The sequence below is a fragment of the Emys orbicularis genome, chromosome 19, assembly GCF_028017835.1.
Source record: "Emys orbicularis isolate rEmyOrb1 chromosome 19, rEmyOrb1.hap1, whole genome shotgun sequence".
NCBI classification, from domain to species: Eukaryota; Metazoa; Chordata; order Testudines; family Emydidae; genus Emys; species Emys orbicularis.
Genome location: NC_088701.1, coordinates 18,323,509 through 18,348,000, shown reverse-complemented (window position 1 = coordinate 18,348,000; position 24,492 = coordinate 18,323,509). Strand labels below are relative to the sequence as shown.

Sequence of the window (24,492 nt, the reverse complement as noted above, 5' to 3'; positions counted from 1 at the left end):
CTAAAAGGTTGTTACAAGGAGGAGGGAGAAAACTTGTTCTCCTTAACCTGAGGATAGGACAAGAAGCAATAGGTTTAAATTGCAGTAAGGACGATTTAGGTTGGATTAGGAGAAACTTCCTGTCAGGGTGGTTAAGCACTGGAATACATTGCCTAGGGAGGTTGTCGAATCTCCATCATTGGAGATTTTTAAGAGCAGGTTAGATGAACACCTGTCAGGGATGGTCTGATAATACTTAGTCCTGCCATGAGTGCAGGAGACTGGACTAGATGACCTCTTCAGTTTCCTTCCAGTCCTACAATTGTATGATTCTATGTCAAAGTGCTAATCAGCCCATGAATTTGGACATTAGCACAACCAAGTGCTAAGTTTCCCACTTTATTTCAGTCCAGAGACTGAAGTAGTCCCAAAATGTGCTTGCTAACTCATTAAAAAACAAAAACAAAACATTTTGTCCTATTCTATACAGACCCTTAGGGGTAAAATTTAAACCAGGCTTCACAGGAAATTAGATGTACAGAACTTATTGACAAGAGGAATGAAAGGCCAGTCTGCCACAAGGAAAATTCATCCCCTAAAAACATGCTGGCATCTCCTGGAAACCTTTAAGAAGCTGTTCTACGTTGGAACAGTTTCTCATATATCATGGTTTCTGTATTTTTATTGCAAGTGTGAAATAACTTTGAGCCTCTCCAAATATGGGATCTATAAAGTGCTTTCAAAAAAAAAATATATATATATATATATATATATACACATATACACACACACACACACACACACACACACACGTTTTACAGATGGTAAAACCACGACAGGGAGTTTAAGCAATTTGCCCAAGGCCACAGAGTGAGTCAGTGGTTTTTGTTGGCAGCATCACAGTCGGTTGCTGTGAGGGGGACTATGATCTAAATCCTGGTGGATAGTCATACAGAAGACAGCTTTCTTTTCACATGTACAATCTCCCCCCCCTCCCCCCCCCCCCAACCCTGAAGCACTCCTCCAACTCCCCAAACCTTTCAGAACTAAGCTATAAAACTAACTTTCTTGTTTGTAAACTCTCTACTGACTTGTTCTACCCTGAACTCACAAGACCTCAGAACTTCTGTTCTGGACACACACTAACCTATAGGATTCTAAACTCAAGGCCTGTGCATCTGACCCATGCCCTTCCTAGCTTGTAAAGGAGAATCATGATCAACCAGAGTATCAGAGGGGTAGCCGTGTTTGCTGCTTTTACAGATCCAGACTAACACGGCTACCCCTCTGATACTCTGGTTGATCATGATTCTCCTTTACAAGCCAGGAAGGGCATCGGACTGGACTCTATGACCTCTCGAGGTCCCTTCCAGTCCTAGAATCTATGAATTTCTCCTCATATGGGACCCGTTCCAAACATTCCATTCCTGAGCAAGCTCAGAGAAGCTACCCAAAGGCCAACTTCAAGCTCATTTAACTGAAGTTAATATCCTAGACCAGAAAATCTGGAATCAGGTCAGGACCTGGAATTGAAACCACCTCAGTGGCCTAACAAATGGTCTCCTGTTAACGGACAGAGGGCAGACATTCATTCTCATCCTCCTGGACCTCTCTGCAGCTCTCCCTGTCAACCATGAGATAGGCAAGACAGCACTGAGAGGTGTGGCAGGGGTCCAGGATAATGCGCTAAAATGGTTTTGAGTTCTTCCTGGGGGAAGCACCCAACCAGTGATGATGGGAAACAGCAGTTCCACTACTAGATCCCTCACTTGTGAAGTTCCAGAAGAATTAATTCTTTATCTGGTCTTATTCAACATCTACATGCAGCCACTAGATGAACTGGTCAGATGACATGGACTACCTGTCACACCAAGAATAGGCAGATGACAGAACTCTACCTATCATCACATATGACCACTCCATTACCGAGACCAGATAGCCCAGAGTTTGGACAAGATCAGCTCATGGATGAAGAACAGCTGGTTGAAACTGAATCTGAGGAAGACAAAGGTGATGCTGGTGGGGAGATGAAAATTTTTTGAAGAGTTTGCAGCCACAATATATAGTCTCCTTTCTACTCTCTCTCATTGGCTAGAAGACTCCATCCCATCTTGGCAAATGATGACCTTGCTTGATTTATTCACACCTTTGTCACCTCTTGGCTGGGCTACAGCTATACAATATACCTGCGCATGAAGTCTTCAGTGCTTAAGAACTCCAATGGTACAGAATGCTGAAGCACATTCTCAGCAACACTGGCTACTGCAAACACATCAACCCTGTCCTCCACTGGCTTCCCAGGGAGAATCAAATCAAGTTCCCATAGAGTATCACCTAAAATCAACAAAATAAGGTAAAAGTCTATGCTGTGTCCTTATTTTCAGGGTACTCAATGGCCTGGGGTCAAGGTAACGAAACAATAGCCAACAGCTCCACGTAGCCTTTTAATTTTATTTAAATTGAATTTAGTAATTTTTTATTAACTACCAAGGGTTCAGTTCTTCTTGCTACAGTTTCAAGCTCAGATAGACCATTACCTCTGGTGCTCTTCTCAAATTTGGAGACACTAGGAACACACAGAGTCCAAGTATGTGTGTGGTCACTATCCATGTACAACATCTTATCTGTACTACAAGTTTTATTAAAGCAATAAGTAAAGTTGCAATTACTCATGCATACATAAATCTTAAAAATGCATGCAATGACTAAGGCCATGTCTATAACGTACACTCCTATAGCTGTACAGATACAGCTGCGTCGCGTCAGGTGAAGACGCTGTATGCTGATGGGAGAAAACTCTCCTGTCGGCATTAAAAAACAAAAAAACAAAAACACCACACACCTCTGTGAGCGGCAGAAGCAGCTCTCCTGACGACATAGGAGCTGTGCACACGAATGCTTATGTTGGTGTAACTTATGTCACTCAGGGGGTGGTTTATTCACACCCAAGTGACATAAATTATGCTGACATAGGCTATGTCTACAGTACAGCCTAAGTCTGTTGACACAATGATAAATGGATGATAAAATGAACTAACTGGTTATATCTGCGATGAACATTAGTCAACAACTTTGTTCTCTGGCACAATGAAACTTTCAACATTAAAAGCTAAAGCTTGAATTTGCAGGAGACAGAGCTTTCTTGGAAGCTAGCTCTAGACTGTGGAATGAATTCTCACAGGAACTAAAGACCATCACAAACCTCACCATCTTCCACTCAATACCAGGCACATCTTTGACCTTGTCTTCTCTAAGGAGGGTGGGTGGGTGTTTAAAACGTTCCAGAGCAGAACACTCACTCAACTGCACATACTTCTCCCGCCCGTGGAAAGGAGAAGAGAACAAACATTTTAGTCACATTGCTTAATGTACTACTGGAAGGCCCTCAGATACTATGGTGATGAGCACAATATAAGAACCTACACAGAAGAAAATAGACCTTGTCCTCCTCTCACATTCTGCCTAACACTGGCCTCTGTCTTCCTATACAGTCTGGCCACTCTGGTAGTAACAAACTTCTCTACAGCTCCTGCCACTTAGAAAAGCTTCCTTGTATCTCTTCGTCTCATCAAATCTTCGCTAAGAACATCCTTCTCCCTCTCATGCCTCAGTATCAGGATGGAAATTCTCTGGTCATGATTTAGCGCTGTAGAATGTTTGCATGAAAAATGCTCTAAAAATATTGCTATATTGTTGCACTGTACACTGCACGTGACTACTGTTATTACAAGAATGCCTGGGGCCCCACCAGTCTTAACAGACTAGATCTCAATAAAATGCTTTTCTACACACAAAAATGATATGGTTTTAACTAGATCAGTTTAGTAAAAGCAGAACAATCCTTCCCAAGTGTGGATACAGTTATAGACACTGGTATAACTTATTCCTGCACATTTAGAGGATAAATAAAGCACCTTTACACCAGTACAAACATGTCCATGCTGAACCAATTTAACTATCTCAGTGAAGCAAACATCACACACCCCTAACTGAAATTGTTAGATCAATATAAAACTGCAGACTAGGCCTTAGAGACCTGCTTGCAGGAAGCTTTATCATCAGCTAAGAGTCACAGTTTAATGCCAGAAGGGATCACCAGATTATCTAGTCTGACTGCCTGTATGTCACAGGCCGCTAGCCACCACCCAGCCACCCCCACACCAAGCCCAACAATCAGAATTAGACCAAAGTAGTACAGCTCTCAGGAGACTGAACTATTGTGTGCCACAGGCAAAGAACAGGAAAGACCAAGTTGTACCAATGCCAGAGGCCCCCCACAATGGCAGGGAACTGATTAGGTGAGATATACACGCAAAAGATCCTGCCATGTAATCTGCACCCCATGCTCAAGAGGAAGGTGAAAAATTCCAAAGGATTATGCCAGTCTCACCTGGGGGGAAACCCAATCCAGAGTATGGGAATCACTTAAACCCTAACCATGTGAGCAAGACCCACTGGGATTTAACCAGCTGGAAAAAGCTGAAAGAAACAGAAGAAATGAAAGATATACTTCTAACATCTTTCCTTTTGCCTATGTGGATGTGGGGAGGAAGAATGTGCTCAGAGTGAAATCTGGCCATAAATTAAACAAAACCCTTCAAATTAGAGCACACTGCAGGTATGAATGGGTTGAGAGTTTGTTTTGAATGAATACAGGTACAATTATAAACTTTTCCCCCTGTATATCATTTATATGAGGCAGTTTTAGCAATTTTTTTCCCCCCTCAATAAAAAGAGGATGTTTTATTTTTGAGAATCAATAATGCAAGACAGGCATTTTAATGTGAATTTATTATTCTAATTGCAGCATACAGTTCTAGGAAGTGGGAGAACTGAGGGGAGAAAAGCACACATGTATTGATGGGAGGGACAGTTTAGAAGGTTTAAGCACTGGCTTTGAGACACCTAACAAGGGACATTCTGGCCATGTCTACATTACAAGTGCTACAGTGGAACAGCTGAAGTGCTGCAGCTATTCTGCGGTAACACTGTACAGTAGACGCTGCCTACATTGACAGAAGTGGTTTTTCCATCAATGTAGTTAATCCGCCTCTCCAAGAGGCAGTAGCTAGGTCAATGAAAGACTTCTTCCATCAGCCTACCTGCATCCACACCAGGGGTTAGGTTGACCTAACCACAGCGTGAAATTTTTCACAGCCCTGAGTGACATAGCTCAGTTGATCTAGTTTTTAGATGTAGACCAGGTTTAAGACTACAATCTTAGGAGGGCTGGCTTAGCCCTTCACCCTTCCAAAGAACTGTATTTGAGGAGGAGACTAGAAACTCCAGTTCTGTGTGCTCAGCAGGGACATCAGAGATCCTAAGGCACTTTTTCTAGAAGTAGGGAGTTGCCCAGGTGTCCTGGGTCAAAATTTCCCCTCCTCATATTCTTATCCAGAGTGCTATGAACCAACTGGCTACTGGCCTCCCTCCCACAGAGGCTGTATATATGTATCACTAGCATTGTATATAAACTGCATCTGGGGAACCTTCACAATGAAAGGCACCATGTGCATACAAGATATTAAACATTTAATTAAATTTTAAGAAACAGGGATTAGGGAATGGCTGGGGAGGTGGCGGCAGAAAGAGACACACAGATACATACTGGGAGAACAACCAGAGGATTAGCGCTAGCAGCAAACAGATACAGAGGAGAGTTTAGCCTGAGGAAGCCCAAACTGTACAATGTGATTACTTTTTCCTGTATTACTGCAGGACATGTACTAGTATGAACAAAGGATTATGTTAAATAAAAGGTACTCTATATAACAGAGCAGTTGCAGTCAAGGCTGAAATCCATTGTGGACATCAGACTTAGACAGGCAGGAACAGGTTCAGAGAAAAGGGGTAGGCTTAGATCAAACAAAGAGCTTCATGGCAAGCAATTGAGAAAGAGTTACAGGTAAAAAAAAAAAATCCTTACATTGATATGCAGTTCAGCAGAGAACCTGTTTGCAGCTGTCCCAGGCATTTTAAATAGGCAACTCTTTCAGATAAAGGGTTTAAGGGTTTTCTTAAAAATTGCTTTTATAAAATACAGGAGCCTGACTTGAACTATTGCAAAAGCAAAGGGATAACAGAACTTGACTGTCAGGAAAGCTGAGCTAGAAATAGTGTTCTTACAATACTACCTACATAAAAGAGACAAGGTGGGTGAGGTATTTTTTTTTTTTTTTTAATTGGACCAACTTCCCCCACCTTGTCTCTCTAAAATCCGGGGACTGACCTGGCTACAACACTTACATAAAACACAGCCCACCCAAGGTACCTTCATGTGATTTTTATAAGATGTAACATGGATACTATAACAAGTCTATTTTAGCTTTCTGATCAATCATGCTCTCAGAATACAGTGCTTACTGCATGCCAGAAGCCTAAAAATGGAGATGGGAGTTAGCTAAATCTCAAAGAGTTATATGGGATTAATTCTCACACTGAGTAGCAAGGCCATCCCAGTTATTTTGCTGAGACCTGGGAGCCATGCCAACAACATTAACTACCAAACCCATGATAAAAACAAGCCTATAGAAATGCTAATGATGTTTTTCTTAGGCCAACCCCTAAGAAAAAGACAATACACTGCTACTGGGAAGAACAGATAAAACCACAACAAACTGGATTGTTATAGATGGCTACACAGAATCTTTACTTTGGGATATATCTTACAATGGAATATACAAAAATGTAGGTAGACTGGTAGCAAATGCAGAACCCATGATCACCAACAGGAGCTGGAATGTGGAAAATGTAGTACTTACTATAATTAAGGAGTAATTACTCTGTAATAAAAGTGAGAAAAAAATAAAACAAACATTTCTACTTCGCTATCCAAAAAAGGAGGAAGTATAAAACTGAAAGCTTGGGGAAGTGTCTAAAATAGTAAAAAGATTTCCCACTACAACGCAAGGAAGGAAACCTGCTGCTTTGAGAGAGTTCCAGAAGTGCTTTTTGTTTTTGTTTTTTTAAATATACTGATTAGCAGATCTCTGCCTGAAGCTTTCTGACCAAAATGAACATTCAGCGCATAATGCACTGAATATGTTCATGGCAGCTTGGGAGATAAGAATGGCAACAGGCAAGGATCCACAAACAAAATATAGGCTAAGCGACTGCCAACCCTTCCTCGGGATTTACCCATAGTTCAGTTCTCAGCCCTGTCTCCATCACCACATTGCCGTGGGTTATTGTACTATACTACAATAATATTCAAAAGCACTGTAGCTCATCATGATATAGGGTAAAATTTTCAAAAGCACTTAAGTCCCATTTTCAAAAGTGATTTTGGCACTTAGGAGCCTAACTCTCATTGAAAGTCAATAGGACTTCAGCGCCTAAGTACTGAAGTCACTTTTTAAAAAGTGACTTCGTTTTGAAGATTTCACCCATGATCTCTTCAGGCCACATTTACAAAAGGTATTTTAGGCACCTACACATGCAGATTAGGTACTTTGTGGAATTAGGTGCCTGTTACAAACAGGAATTTCATGAAGTATTTTTATGACTCTGTACCTATCATTTTGGCATAGCTACACATTGCGGGGGGGAGGGGAGGGGTTGGTCTTCTCTCCCTAGGACATGGGAGATCAGGCTAAGTATTTGAGACTAGAGCCACTAGGCTTTGGGCCTGGAATAGAACACAACGAATGGAACACAATGGTCCAGCACGTTAACGGGGTCCCACCCAAAGGACTGGTTACATGCTGGGCATGGACCAGACCCTCTGGATCTGAGACAGTGCCTAACCTGCTTAAGCACTTTTGAAAAATCTCATGAAGTATCTTTGTAAGTCTGACCATTCATCACTAAATGTTACACACCAAGAGACATCCTCATAAAGTTCTTAAGTTTTTCTGGGAAAGAGTCCACTTCAGAACCTAAGGTAAATATGCATAGACTATTGCTAGCAGTATGCATTGAATTTAGAGTTATTTTGGGGTGTGGGGGAAGGGGTGGGAATGTTTGCTTTGTAACAAAAAAGCTGCAAGAAAGCTTAAAATTGTCATCTGGAAAAGAAAACCAAAAGCTAATGCTATAAAATCTGCTTTAGAGGCACAACACTCTGACACTTTATAAACTTGATAAAGCAAACCCAACTGTATAAACTGGAATATTGGCAAGAAACTTACTTGAGGTAAATCTCCAACAGCCACATGGTATTTAACAAATTATTCCAAGTTACCCTATAATGCAGGGTGAAAGCAAAGTCCAACGACTTCCCATTAAATTATGTCTTTCTGTGTGCATGCACAGAAATTGGTGCCCAGAAGCTCTGGAGTACAATGCTAATACCGGCTCCTCCCCGGAGGATCTTGAAAACCTTGCCCCTCTAAAATTTAGAATAAGAAGGGCTGGAGTTCACTCACGCTATATTGAAATCACTGCCATCAGGAGAACGACCTTCCATGTCAGGAAAAGAATTCACAGTTAAAGTGGCTTAAAGAAAGCTTATAACGTAACAAATTAAATATCCAGAGCACAAACTGGGTCCTATTTAATGAGGGGTGAAGGGAAGGGAAATGTTAAAGTTTATCAATCTCCATATGCACCTTTGGTAACTATGAGCTGCAAAGAAATTCAACATATTTATGCCAGGATGATGAGAGAGAGGCATTGATAGCATATTTCAGCCAAGAACAAAACAAACTCCAGTGAAAAGAGTAATACGGCTGCAAGACCCGATGCACCAGTCTACACTAGAAAAGCTTTGCCAGTAGCTCTACCAGCAAATCTTCCTAGCGTAGACACAATTTAAACTGCCAAGAGTGCTTTTGCCAGTAGAGCTTCTACCAGTTTCCTGAATGAAATAAGTTATACTGGCAAAAGCACTTCTTTGCCACTAAAGCGGCCTCTATCCTAGGACTTACCAAGATAAAAATGTCATACGAAGAAATTACACCCCTAACCACAAAAAAAAGATAATGTCGATCTGACTTGGGTTGAAACTTCAATGCTAGAGACAGAGCAAGGCATTTGAAGTGTTAGTGGAAGCCTGATGGGTGCACCTGGGCATCAACATAAGAGAAGGGATGATGAATCAGGTATATAAATCAGCACAGAGTAAGGACACTGAAAGACATAGGATCTAAGTTTCTCTTTTTAAAAAGATTTAGTAACAAAAGAAATTCACAAAAAAAGATACAAAAAGAACAAGTGTCTGTAAAGCCATTGGGCATATCTGAAAGCTAGGATGATCTGGAACAACCACAGTCTCCAGGGGACATATGTAATAATCATAGTCAATAAGGAACTGACCTGCAATGCAGGTACATGGCTAAACAGTTTGCAAGGTGTCCTACATGTACCTCACAGGTTCAATGTTTTAAAGCCATAGGCATTCCAACCTGGTTTCATGTTGAAAGCATGGATCCCAACTGCAAAAATCCAGTTGGATAAACAGTTACTACTCTCCAAATACCTACCAACCTAACATGGGTTAGGTAAGGATTATTAATTGCCTAGTGTCATTTATTTACATTTCTGATAAACATTAAAAAAAATTAACTTAAACACAACAGCAAGTCATCAATTTCCCAAACCAGAAGAATTAGAAAGACCACCTCTAGTCCCCCACTGATGAGTGCACAATACTCAACTCTCAAGTTCCTGCCTCCCTCCCCAAAAGCCTGGAAAAAGAGAAGGACTTTGCAGCATGCCTGGAGATCAACTGATTCATGGTATTTCAGAGCAAGAGGCAAGAAGCCTGGGGGAAAAGCATAAGTTCCAAGTCGCCAAACAGTTCACAGCAGTTCTCTCTTCATTAAACTGAGGTGGGCTCCAGCTGTTTGCAGATCTGCCAGGATGGCAGAAGTCAAGAGCGAATCTTGCACATAGGTAGGCTCCAAGCTTTTTAGAACTTTATAGGTCAAAAACAACACTTTAAACTCTACCCAGAAACCTACAGAAAGTACAATTCACAGAACATTGGTGTCAAGCACTCATAGGAGAAACCTCTATTCATGCAGCAAACCACTAGCTCATTTCCACATTGATCCAAGGTGTAGCACTATGTAGCATGCATTGCAGTAGTACAATCTCTATATTATAATGAACTCAAGTAACAGGTGAAGGACACAGGTCTGAAAAGTAGTTGCCCAAATGAACTCTGATTGAAGTCACAGCCAAGTCAGAACCACAGCATAATCAATGGTATCAAAGAAGCTAATTAGATCTAACACTATTCAGCATGGACCCCAGACCTTTATTATAACCAGACTGTGCTGAACTCAGGTCTGAATCCAGGCTGACAAAAGTCAAGGAGATCCAAAGCATCTCGGCATCCAACATCAAACCAAAATGACACTGCACAAGCCTTCACTAAAAAAAAAATATCTAAAGTTAGTGGCTTATCTGCTTCTCATATTACTGATTTTGATGTATTAAGACTAGACTGCAACTGTTCAGCATGCTGACCCACTGACTCCTTGTAACCCTTTGCAGAAGGTGCTCCATATAGAGATCACAGAATTAGAAACTTTGGCACGGCTTCCAGCAGACTAGACAACTACCTTTTTTAAAATGTATTCCAAAATGAACTCAACCACCTAAGCAACACCTTGATCTCGACATAATCCTAGCCTTCCCCTGTATTTGTTCACTAGCTGTGGGGTGTCCTTATGTACACTAAGTTCATCTATTGAAAGACACCTAGTACACTTGGGGCAGAAATAATTCACATGCACTTATACAACAACAATGGAGAAAAATGTAAGAAACCCAGTGCTCCCTATTGATTATTACAGAGATAACTATGAGAAGTGCCTGAATGACTTAGGAGTCTGCATCCCACTTTCAAAAGTCATTTAGGCCACTTACAGCTGTGCCACTGGAAGAGTGCACATGTATCCACGTTATGCTGACGGAAGAGAGCTCTCCCGTCGACATCATAATACCAGCTCAACGAGCGGCGGTAATTATGTTGGCAGGAAAGCGTCTCCTGCAGACATTGCACTATGCACACGAGAGCTTATGCTGGCAAAACTTGGGTCGCTCGGGGGAAGGGGGTGTGTCACACTCCTGGGCCACAAAAGTTTTGCTGACATAAGTGCTAGTGCAGACATGGCCAGAGGCACTTAGGGACCCAAGTCTCAATGAAAGTAAAGTAAACAGGACTGAGGCCATGTCTACACTACCACTTTTATTGCCAAAAATGATGTCGCTCAGGGGTGTGAAAAAAAACAAAAAACACATCCCTGCATGACATAAGTTACCCCGGCACAAATGGTAGGGTGTACAGCGCTATGTCAGCAGGAGAGCTTCTCCCGCCAACTTAGCTATCGCTGCTCGTTGGGGGTGGTTTAATTATGTCGATGGGAGAGCTCTCTCCCTTCGGCATAGAGCAGCTGCATTGGTCCAGCTGTGCCGCTGTAAGCTCTCTAGTGTAGACGTAGCCTGAGTCTCCTAAGCAACCTTTGAAAACAGGACTTCAGCTCCTGAGTCACTTAGGGTATGTCTACACAGTAACTAGACACCCACAGCTAGCCTATGCCAGTGGACTCAGGCTCAGGCTGCAGGGCTGTTTCATTGCTATGTAGACTTCCATGGTTGGGCTGGAGCCCAGGCTCTGGGACCCTCCCACCTCACAGGGTACTAAAGCCCAGGCTCCAGCCCAAGCCTGAAAGTCTACACAGCAATGAAACAGCCCCGCATCCTAAAGACCCACAAGACCAAGTTGGCTGCCATGGGCCAACCATAGATGTCTAGCTGCTGTGTAGACATATCCTTAGAAGCTTTTGAAAACGTTACCCCTGGACTCTGGCCTTTAGATTTAAATCACTCTGTGCCTTAGACAGCTGCTAAGAAGGGTAAAGGCAGGGTCTTGCTAAATAGTAGAGCCCCTCCCCAGTTGAAAATAGAATATTACCATAAGAACCACAATTTTAAATGACTTGTGGACAAAACTACTTAGACCTGACTGCACAGTGTGAGAGTTGGAGTTAAGTGACGCCATGAGGCAGCTGTATGTGTGTGAACATTAAGTGAAAATATTTCCCCCACCCACCCACCCAAAACATTGCCTGTTTTTTATTTATAACATGCGTGGGCATTTATATGTATTCAGCATTCAAATTCTACAGTGTGGATTATTTGACACATGGGGGGCTAAAGTGCTGCTCTAGTGTTCACAGAAGGGTGCAAGCAGTGCTCCATTTATAAACAAGGCAATGTCCAGAGACCAGGTTTGTTGCTGCATGTGTTAAACAACTGCTGCAGGTCACCCAAGAAGGGGCTACCTTCTAGCAGGGAGCAAAGTGATTACCCATATAGGGGATCTGGAAACCTTACGGATGAAAGGCACTATGTAAGTGAGAGAACAGCATCCTATACATTATCAACGTTCACATATTCCACAACTGTGTGTTAAACGCAGAGATTCAAAACAAAGAAATAAAACAAAGATTATATGCATTTCTTCACCAAAGCACATTGTGCAGTGAACTTCTGGTTGAAGATGAGTGAATAAAGTTATCAACTGTCAAGCTATTATGATGAAAATATCCATACCTGTCCTAGATACCATATTGGGTTATTAAAACTACCTCAGATTATTAAAATTGATGGAATTAAAGTTTTAGTTTATGCTTCACTGTTTACTTTTTGAACATTGTTTAGTTTAACACTAGACTGGTGAATCTAGTTCCGTTGTGCATGGAAAAAACTTTACAGAAGTTTATGAAAATGTAAAATACTTTTATTCTTATTTGGTTTGTAAGTGACACTCACCACTCCTGGATTTAAATACTAAATCCTGGACCTAAATTATCTGTGCACTCCCTATAAAGGAGTCAGATTTCACAAGTCAAGAATTAAGCAGTTTACATTAGTGAAATTTACATCTACCTAGATACCACTAGTGACATATTTAGTACTATATTTGGACTTCTCCTTCTAATTCAATTTATCACAATGTTGATAATTTTAAAACCACCATCTTTTTAGACTATACATCCCAAATAGGAGATGTTGAGTAGACTTGAACTTCAGATTCCAGTGCAATAAGTAATGTGGCAAGGACAAACTTTTAAATTTATTAGAAGCAGATTAGTTATTCAAGTTTTTCCTGCCCAAATGTGTCATATTTCAACTTGAGGGGAGGGAAGGGGACAGTGAAACATTACCCATGAAGAGAATCCCCAAAATAGTACCATTAAGTACTTCTACAGTGTAACCCTGATTATCTGACCCTCAAATACCCAAAACAGAATTATGCCTCATCTGCTATAGTGGAAATTCCCCCCAAATACTCAACCTTGATTATCTGAAATTATTCAATATCCCCCAGTACAGTAAGATAATTAAGGTTGTACTGTAGTAGGTTTTTATTTTTGCAACCATAAGTGAAAGCTTTTGCTATTAGACAAAAGCTTATGTTCCACCTTAAGCTATGTCTACACTACAGTCTATGCCAGCATACTCTCTAGTACAGATGCCGCGTACACCAACAGAAGGAGTTTTTCTGCCAGTGTACGAACACCATCTCCCTAAACGACATTAGCTATGCCAACAGAAGTCCTCTTCTGTCAGCATAGCTGCGCCTACACTGGGGGTTTTTTGTTGGCTTAGCTCTTTCACTAGGGGCTGTGTTTTTGTTCACATCCCTGATCAACATAGCCATGCGGTTATAAGTTTTAAGTGCAGACTGGGCCTTAGGCAGCTATTTTTTTTAAAGTAACAGTGGTAGTCAGAACAGAATCATTTCCTCTCCTTACCCTTGCCAACACAGAGCTGAAAAATATTCTTTGTGAGCATGGCAGGCTAGCAAAATCCAAGGAACTAACTTTCAATGGCATAGCAAATTCTGGGTCTGTGGGAGCACACCCTCACAATGCACTGAAAGGGTGAGCCTCACCACAACACTCCATTTATAACTGGCATTTCAGATAAAAGGAACCTGAACACTTTTCTTCAGCACAGTTCAATACTACAATACCTCACAAAAAGTACACAGAAAATATATGGAAGATATGCACTGTAAGTTTATCATGAATAAGAAGATAATACCAGTGTCTAATGTGGCCTGTAACTGGTAGAGAGGCTTTGTTCACTCTCATGAATCAGCTTGTAATGGCTGGCAGCAGTACTTTGCCACCAGTTTATTCTTTCACACAAGGGTGGGACAGCAGAGAGTTACATTCCAGACTATTGCAGCGCTTGCCTAACAGAGCTACATCTCCCTCTATGAAACATGAGCTGAAGCACTACTTGCTATCTGCAATCCGTAATCGTACCGGGTTGCCTTCTTTAGGGAACTTCACTACACACACTGGGGGTTCAATTCTGGGTTGCTCCTCTTAGGTTCACTAGCTTATGACAGCCCATTTGGGGCTGCAGTGCAGACCAGTGTTCTGTCCAACAATGGCTAGAATACATGCTTCAGAGAACAATGCAAGAAACTCCACGGTGAATAGTTACAGAATAGAGAAAAATATGCACTTGTCGGAAGAATTAAGCTAAATTTCTCTCTCAAAAGAGCTAAAGACTAACTACAGCAAAAGCAAAATTGTTACCTATTAACATTTAAGAACCATCCCATCTCCGTGCATTTAAAAATGAGGGGTCATCCTAGGGCATGAACTTTAATCCACTACTTTAAAGATGAGACTTTGATGCCAGTAGCTCTAATAGTTGTGAAGCTAGCACCAGTAAGACACAGTGTCTTCTAGAGTGAATTATTTCCCCTCTGCAAAAATACTGCTGCTAAGGGGTTGTCCACACACAAGTTTGCACCTCTTTTGTTAAACTGGCACAAACCTCTACGTAGACATTTAGGCCTGGTCTATACCTAACACTTTAGTCGACCTAGCTACATTGCTCAGGGGTGTGAAAAACTGTGTCATGTGTGGTCGACCTAATCCCCACTGTAGGCACAGCTAGGTCAATGGAAGAATTCTTGCGTCGACTTCGCTAACGCCTCTTGGAGAGGTGGGTTAACTATATCAGTGGGGAAAAAAACTCTTCCCTGAATGTAAGAAGCACCTATATTACAATGCTGCAGCAACACTGCAGCAGTTGTGCTGCCACAATGTAGACTTAACCTTATTTCTGTTTAGTTCAACCTTTTCTTAATCAATTTAAGCGAACACTGTATCCACACAGCCTTTTGTACTGGTTTAACTAAATCTGTTTTAAAAAAAAAAAAAAAAAAAAAAAAAAGGAACACCTTTATTAAACCAGAGCAATTCTGTGCTTAGACTAGCCTTAATTATTTCAGACCTAGTTTGCACTATCAAGGGAAATAGGGAAGAGGAGAACAAAGGGGCTACTGAGTCACTGGCGATTGTTTAACTGACACGTCATGGGAAATATGTCAGCAAGACAAAAGTTCAACACAGATGTTATGATCTAACATTTTAGCAACAAACATAAAATGCTGGAAATTGAGGTTAGCAATTAATTCAAAAGGAACGGAGACGATTAATTTAAGTTTAAAACGTTGAAAAATTAGTCTACTCATATTAGGAGTTTCTTCAAAGCAAAGCAAAAAACAACCCAAGAGAAGGAAGTGCTCAAAAGAAGTCAGTGAGAGCAGAAGAGACGCAACATCTATGAAAAAATCAGGTCCATGAGGCTAGACTGTCAAAAGAACTCACCAGCCAGCAGCTCCCACTGGGAGTCACCCTTGAAAACATGTCCATTTCATTTAAGTGCCTAAATGGGATAGGAGCAGTTCTGAAAATATGGCGTTCAAGTGCTTAAGAAAAACGAGTAGCATGTAAAGCAAACTATCATATAGAAATATGATTCTACACATCATTCCAATATGGAATCCAAAGACTGCAATCCCCAGATGAACATGCTGAACACACCTACCACACCAAGAGACCTGTAGAATGATACTCTCTAAAAAGTTTTACTGAGAAATTTTAAAACTTTTTACAATGAAGAGGCAACTACAGAATGTGAACCAGGAAATGTCCCAAATGGTAGCAAACTCCAATCACTGCTACATATTTCCATAAGAACTCTACTGTTGATTGCTTGTATCCCCCACTCCCACCCCCATCACCCACAACAGGTAAGATTCATAACCTACGTTCTACAGCCCAAAGGAGGTTGGGAACAGAGATCTAGTTTCCTTCACACAACTGTCTCCTGATATGCATTAGCACTTCATCTCTTGTTTCCTCACCTTTCAGAGCAACAAGTAGGGGGAGAGTTAATGACTTCCCTATACACCAGTCTGGGAATCTCAGACTCTAGTCAACTCACTTTGCTCATTCTGGAGTTATCCTCCTCAGCCTTCCCAACCACCACCACAAGCCTTATTAACAAGAGATCTGAAAATAAAGCCCAATCAAAAGTTTGATTTTTAAATGAGACTGTTTTATTTTTCCCATTTAAACTTTTTAAAGCAACATTCCCAAATGTCAATCTGCACTTACCGCACCTTTCACCAGACAAAAGGCTCGCAAAGCACTTTACAAAGGTGAGTATTAGAGCTAATTTACCTATGGAAAACTAAGGCACAGGGAGGTTAAGTGAATTGCCCAGTATCACATGGCTAGAGTGACAAAGCCAGGAAAGAGAACCCAGGAATCCTAACTCCTAGTCCCTATTCTAACTGCTAAACACTCCCTCCCACATCATGCTTACATTTTTGAATTTATAACCATGTGTCACAAGAACTAAGTTCACTGTAAGCCACTATAATTATTTAAATTGACAATACAAATCAGTTCAATATGTTGCTATTCAATACTTTGTGCACTGCATATCTTTGCAATCACCATCACAGTAGGAGTCACGCCACATGGATTTTACAGCACTTCCAAATTAGCTTCATAAGAACATTGTCACACAGACTAACTGCAGTCCTTCAACCAGATTTTAAAAAGGTTAATGATAATTGCAATGTACCAAGCTGGATGTAGCACCAGGAAGAGCACTGCTGAGTCAAGATGAAGTTCCTTTTCATTTGACATCTTTGTACATTATGTAGAATGTGGGTGGTGGGGCAGGCGGAGAAAGAAATCAGAGCATTAAAGAAACTGGGAGGTGTTGCAAACACCAGGGAGAACTGAGAAACAATAAGAAATCTAGAAACATTAGAAATAAGGGCATGAGATATATGCAAACAAAGAAATTCAACTTGAAATAAATGCATTTAATACTCTGGGAAATGTAAACTAGATCACAGCTGGAGGGAAGATGATACTTGAGGTGACAGTGGACAGTAAATTAGACAGGAGCTTGTAATGTGATGGGGGGGAGGGGGGAAAAAGAAAAGTGATTCAGGGCTACACCCAGAGCAAAAAGATTATGTCCTCATCTCTAAAACTCTGATGTGAACGCTATTCAGCTCTAAGCAATCCAATATCAGCACTCACTACTGACAAACTGGAGGACATTCAGGGGGGGAAGTGATAAAGTCACAGAAGGGATTGATTTATGAAGAAACATTAAAGTAGCTACATGTGTAATTTGGCTAATGACAACTAAGATGGACACATTAACTGCCTACAATTATTTGAAGAGTGAATGCCAATGAGGGAGAAGGAGCATTGTACAAGTAGGTATAACCAAGAATAATGGCACAAATTTAAGGCAAAACTTGGCTAAGTACAAATAAAGTTGTCAAAAGTGAAATCTGTTAGATGCAGGAATAGTCTCCTCAAAGAAACCCTATTGCTGGAGACATTTACAACTGGATTGTCTCAAGAAAATCTAGAATGGAATAATCCTGCAGTGGCCAGTGAGATGGACCAGATATCCTGAAAGGTATTTTCCTGCTCTAACTGCTATGATTAAACAGTATAAATAAATTTACAGAGAGAAAATGTATCACTGGAAATATAGAGAAAATTTGACATTCCCCAAATGTCTTTGCTTGAGTACAACTGTGAAAACTGAACAAATTTTTATAATTCAGTGGCCCTCCAGGTTTTGTAAACTAGGATTCTGTGAACAGGATAGCTTCATCCAATGCCTGCTTGTTCACTGTTTTGAAACAGAAAGACTGGTTTTCCACCACTCTACTCCCAATCAGATTCTGGGATTAGAAATAATTGGTCCAAATCATAGAATCATAGATTATCAGGGTTGGAAGGGACCTCGGGAGGTCATCTAGTCCAACCCCCTGCTCAAAGCAGGACCAATCCCCAGACAGAACCATCTCTTTTTTTTTTTTTTTTTTTTTTTTTTAAAAGAGGCTTCTGCAGACACAAGTACAGTTAACCATACGTCAACAAACTTTGCATCTACATTTCTGGCTTGTAACTTCCATCAATTCAACCTTCTTTTTGGGCACTAACAGCAAACAAGCACTTCAGTGATGGTTAAACTACAGCCATGAAACTGATTATGGTTGGCCAGAATGATAAATGCTTAATATGTAATCATATGATAGCAGTCAAATACAATTTCTTTTCTCTCTCTTTTTTTAAAAAAAAGAAGAAAGAGGTAAACCCTGCTAGTAACCAGATTCCAACTCGGGCAATTATATTCTACCCCCATAAAATCCCCTTTGTTCAAGTGATGAAGTTATTCTTAATTTGTGCCAAATCACTGTTTTATAGAATTGGTGGTTCAGAATAGCTGCTGCATTCTACACCACAAGTGTCTATATTTTAGTGAACGGGCAACAACTATATTTATACAGTTTGTAAAGCACCATGCAATCCTTTTAGCTAGTGCTATTGGTTATGGTTAACAATGTGCTTCATGCTGTACCAGACAAACTGAAGAAAGTCCCTACCCCATAGAACACAATGATGAAACAAGACATGCTGAGGAGCCCAGAGAAAGTATGCATATCATTTTATCACGGTAATATATTCATAGAAAAATTTAGTCTTTAGAAGGGACCTGAATATGGAGACGGTAGCTACTTGGTGAACCAGGATAGAGATGGCATTCCATGCATAGAAAGCAGCATGGAAAAAGGTACAGATTGGAGAATGGAAAGAGGTTATGAAGGATTGCAGTGGTACTCAACTGGATTTCATGAAGGGTGTAAATTACAACAGAGTCTGGTCTTAAAAAATTAAGTTTATTTGATTAATCCATGTTGATTTTATACGCATCACCAAGTATTTTTATTGTCATGTAACATTTCATGTAATGAAAGTCAAACCTGTTGCTCTTTTTCTTTTAGGGCAAGGAGAGAAAATGGGGCCCAATTAATTTTAGCAATAAAGATGAAACCCTTTTGACAAATAAGCCGGTTTGTTTAATAGTTCTAGTTTACTAGAAACTGTCACCTATTCTACCACAGTATGTAAGTGAAAGAAAAGCAATTGTGCAGTAATGGATTAAACACTCATTGCTTCTACAAGTTCTCATAAAGTTTGGGCTCCCAAAGGCTAACAGTGAGAAACAACAATTATTTAAGAAACTATATCTATCTCCCCCTCCTGGGAAGTGTATTGGAAGGGGATGACTCCTCCCATCTCCAGGCAAGTTAAATCAGTTACTCTAAACATCAATAGGGTAAAAACTTAATGTTTAAATTGCACAATATATATTTTTTCTTAAATAATTGTTGTTACACACACACACAAAGATTGTGCAATTTAAACATTAAGTTTTTACCATACTGATGTTTAGAGTAACTGATTTAACTTGCCTGGGGGGGGGGGTCAACTCCTTCCAATATACTTCCCAGGAGGGGGCTGTTAAAGGGTTACTCCCACTACATCTAGTCTCAGCGTTACCCACCCTACTCCTAGACCCCGTCAAGTTGTTTTTGTGACACCCCTAATCTAACAATCCCATGAGCCCCCTCTCCCCCCCCCCAGCCTACAATCTCCCTAACTCACCCATTTTAACTAGAGAGCCCCAAGCCCTTACCCAGGCCAGGATCTCCCTACTGCACACTCCATAGCCACCTGCTGACCCAGAACGGCCCTGCTGCATAGGGCCCCCCATAATCCCCATCCACACAGCCCAGAACCCCTTCTCATCACGGGGGCCTCTCATAACCCCCCAAACCAAAGCACTCAGGGGCCCCCACCAAGGAGCCCAGGACCCCTCACATACACATCCCCCACCGGCTGTCCGTGGCCGGGCCCCCTCCCCCCAACCAGCCACCGCCCGGGCCCCTCGGAGGCTCCAGCAACCCTGAGCACCGCCCATCCCTGAAGGGGGGCGTGCTGCACATCATTCCCGGACGCTGTTGGTTGCGGCGCCCATCACTCCGAGCCGCCCGGCGTACCGATTGGCCGAAGAGTTTGTCACTCACGGAAGGGGCCGGTACTCTCACGAAAACTCGGGGAGATGGGGGGGCCCATCGTCTACTCCAGGGGGATAGCGGGGGGCCTCGCTCACCTCGAGACCGGGGGGCACACGTGGGTTGCCTCAGGTCCACACCTCTGCCTTGTGCTGGCTCCCGAATCTCGCGCTGGCTCCGACCCTCCCGAGCTGTCCCTGGGTCTCGCGCTGGGTGCCCCCTCCCTACGCGCGATATTCTCGCGAGACTTCCAATAGGGCGGGGCATGGAACAGAGAGAACCAATCATCAGCCGGGATGTGTGCCAAAGCGGAGGGGTGGGCGTTGCCCCCAAGAGGCAGTGGGTGGAACGTGCCCGCCCTCTCTGCCTTCCTCAGAGGGGGGCGTTACTGGACGGGCCATCACAGAAAAGACAGCGACAGAGTCTCCCCCCAACCACCACTGAGGGGACATTGACAGAGACCCCCTCGCCCCCCACCACTGAGGGGACATTGACAGAGACCCCCTCACCCCTACCCTCCAGAGGAGACATGGACAAAGCCCCCCATCACCCCCACCACTGAGGGGACATTGACAGAGTCCCCCATCACCCCCACCACTGAGGGGACAGTGAGAGAGACCCCCTCACCCCTACCCTCCAGAGGAGACATGGACAAAGCCCCCCATCACCCCCACCACTGAGCGGACATTGACAGAGTCCCCCATCACCCCCACCACTGAGGGGACAGTGAGAGAGACCCCCTCACCCCTACCCTCCAGAGGAGACATGGACAAAGCCCCCCATCACCTCCACCACTGAGGGGACATTGACAGAGACCCCCTCGCCCCCCACCACTGAGGGGACATTGACAGAGACCCCCTCACCCCTACCCTCCAGAGGAGACATGGACAAAGCCCCCCATCACCCCCACCACTGAGGGGACATGGACAGAGACCCCCTCACCCCTACCCTCCAGAGGAGACATGGACAAAGCCCCCCATCACCCCCACCACTGAGGGGACATGGACAGAGACCCCCTCACCCCTACCCTCCAGAGGAGACATGGACAAAGCCCCCCATCACCTCCACCACTGAGGGGACATTGACAGAGACCCCCTCACCCCTACCCTCCAGAGGAGACATGGACAAAGCCCCCCCATCACCCCCACCACTGAGGGGACATGGACAGAGACCCCCTCACCCCTACCCTCCAGAGGAGACATGGACAAAGCCCCCCACCACTGAGGGGACATTGACAGAGACCCCCTCACCCCCCACCACTGAGGGGATAGTGACCCCACTGCTCTCTGTTCCCTAGATTTCAAAGAGAGGACAGCAGACAAACTCCCAGCACGTGCACAGTGTGTGTCTTCACACCAGCACTCTTCACACACCCCACTTTGTAGATAGAGACAATGACTAAGTTTCCTTTGTCCAACTATAAAGAACTAGCTAGCATACATGTTTTTTCTATCTACTTCCATTCTCTACTGGCTGGAAATTGACCTATTTAGCTGTGTGTCATCAGCCCTATACTGCTACTGTCAATTCCCTCTTGGCAGAAGTGGTAGAGGCTTGTGTTTTTGGAGCATGAAGATCTGGATTCTGTTCCCCTTGTTGCAGTGTCCATGGTAAGCACCAAACCTGACAGCCATGAAGTCTTAGGTTTGTTACACTGCTTGTCAATTACTGTAATTCCTCTTGGATACCAATGATAACAATACAGCACCATGTAACTTGCTGGTTATTCAAAGCAACCCCTCTTTGCAAAAGAGATGTTTGGAAACTAAGCCACCCAAGATGCATAAATGTGTGTTTGCTCCTGAGTAGTTACCACCATTTGGGATGTTGCCAGGTTGTTCCCATTAGGAGGACAAATGAATTACTTGAGTCAGGTCTATTCTTTGTGTATATTCTTTGTAAATAAACAGGTTTGAACTAAGTCCTGCTTTGCTGAACAGAGTAGCAATAAATAACAGAAGGCAGTTTCCAAGCTTGACTCTCCAGACAGTCCTGTGCCTCAAGGCTTATTGCCTCACACACACACAGCTTGCCACTTGCTCCTGTATTTGTAACCAGGGAACTCCCCCCCACCCCGATCAGTAGCTCGATTCTGCTCAGGCTTCACCATGTGACCAGTGCCTGGGGGGAGGAGGCAGGGCTGGGGATTTGGGGAAGGGGCGGAGTTGAGGCAGGGCCGGGGGTGGGGGTAATTAAAAAACGGGGGGGGGGGGGGCGGCCAAAATTGTTTTTGCCTTGGGCGGCAAAAATCCTAGAGCCGGCCCTGCTTCCAGCATAAAACATGGAAAAGTCAATGATGTAGCAGATATGCATTTTGGGCCAGGGACAGTTTTATTGGTCTGTGTTTGTACAGCGCCGAGCACAATGGAGTCCTGGTCCCTGACTGGGGCTCCTAGGCACTACTGCTATACAAATAAATAATAATCTTAGCATTTTAGGAACATGCGGTGTGAAAGCTAGGCACTGGGACCTCTTGAGAAGCAGCATGATCCAGTGGATCAGGTACTAGACTGGGAATCAGGAGACATGGGTTCTATTCTTGGATCTGTCTCTGACCTGCTGGGTGACTTTGGTCAAATAACTTCCCCTCAATTACTCTGTTTCCCCTCCCATCCTTTGTTTTGTCTAATTAGATTATTAACTCCCCTAAGCACCAGTATAGGCACAGCGAGGTCAATGAAAGAATTGTTCTGTCAACCTAGCGACTGCCAGTCAGGTAGAGTATTACCTACATCGATGGAAAAACCCCTTCCATCAATGTAGGAAGCATTTACACTAGAGCAACGTAGCTACACTGCTATAGCTGTGCCGCTGTAATCCTCATAGTGTAGACATGGCCCCAGTATCAGTTGCCAGGACAAGCAGTGGTTCTCAAACCTTTTTATTGGTGACCCCTTTCACATAGCAAGCCTCTGAATGTGACCCCCCCCCTTGTAAATTAAAAACACTTTTTAATATATTTAACACCATTATAAATGCTGGAGGCAAAGCGGGGTTGGGGTGGAGGTTGACAGCTCATGACCCCCAATGTAATAACCTCGTGACCCCCTGAGGGTTCCCGACCCCCAGTTTGAGAACCCCTGTCCTAAACCACATATTTCTCAAACACACCAGTGAAACTCAGAGAGACAAGGTGGGTGAGGTAATATCTTTTATTGGACCAACTTCTGTTGGTGAGAGAGACCAGCTTTCAAGCTTACACAGAGCTCTTCTTCTCTAATATTGTGGGACCGACACGGCTACAACACTGCATACTGTGAAACTCAGTCGTTTAATCCAGTGGTGCCTAAATTTATTACATAGGAGGGCCACATAAACCTAAGCACAACCTTGTGTGGGCCAAACAGATTCTATATTTTAATAAGATTTAAAGTCACCTGTATTGATTTATATTTTAAGTTCAGCTTGTTTTGTATGTATTTAGATAGGTTGTTTCTATGTACAGTATTGTCTATTTACACACTTGTGTAAACTAAAATGATGTAAACATGACGACAAAACGCTAATGAATTGGCTGTTAGTATATTCTGTTGAAGCAGGCTGTGGGCCTTATGAAATGCTTTGGTGGGCCATATATGGCCCGCAGGCCATAGATTGGGCACCCCTGAATGTAGATGGGATATCTTACTGCATGTCAGGAGCTACCGGAAATTGCTTATCTCAGACAAGAGAAAGTCTTGTTCTAAGCAGGACCAGAAAATTAGGCCTGTCTTTGCGGCAGAATAAATCTGGGAATCCTAAGTAACCTCAGGCAAGTCTACTTTAAAACTCCATTTATATAGGGAAGCATCAGAGATGGAGCTAACAGTTTTGTCCCACCTAGAACACACCCACACCAGGAGAAAAGATATAAGTGGTTAGCTCCCAAGTATGGGTTAATATTCTTTTAGGGTCTGATTCACTGTTGTCCTGACTTAATACAAAATGGGGGTAAAATGCTACCAGATCAGAGTGCTGTTTTCCACTGTTGTAAATGAGTGTACAAAATACAGAGCAATAAGGGATTATCAAGATAATTGTGTGGCCCTCTCACTGTAACATCTGGGCAACCATTAATGGATTTGATCCTCACAGATCCCATTCTACAGATGAGAAAACTGAAGTGAGTGGTTAAATGACTTGCCTAAGGCCATGCAGGACACCTGTGACTAAATTGGGAATTTAACCCAGATCCAGTGTCTTGTTTACCAGAGCCTACCCTGGGTGCATTAGAGAAATATGCATCATTATAACTACCTCAGTGCAAATTGCCAATGTAGAATTGTGCAGAGTTACTCTCACAGGACTGGAAGATAGAAGGTTTGTAACCATCAGAGGAGTGATGTTCTGGAACAGTTTCCCAGGAG

At 42.8% G+C, this 24,492-nt stretch overlaps 1 protein-coding gene across 1 annotated transcript in view; it reads right to left on the bottom strand.

The window, feature by feature from the left end:
* The window catches only part of LOC135891714 (cyclic AMP-dependent transcription factor ATF-7), a 101,815-nt gene extending 81,456 nt beyond the window's left edge, over positions 1-20,359 (bottom strand). The window contains exon 1 of the mRNA XM_065419351.1: positions 20,245-20,359. The gene's annotated coding sequence lies outside the window, so the exon portion shown is untranslated. The remainder of the gene's footprint in view (positions 1-20,244) is intronic.
* Positions 20,360-24,492: the final 4,133 nt, after the last annotated feature.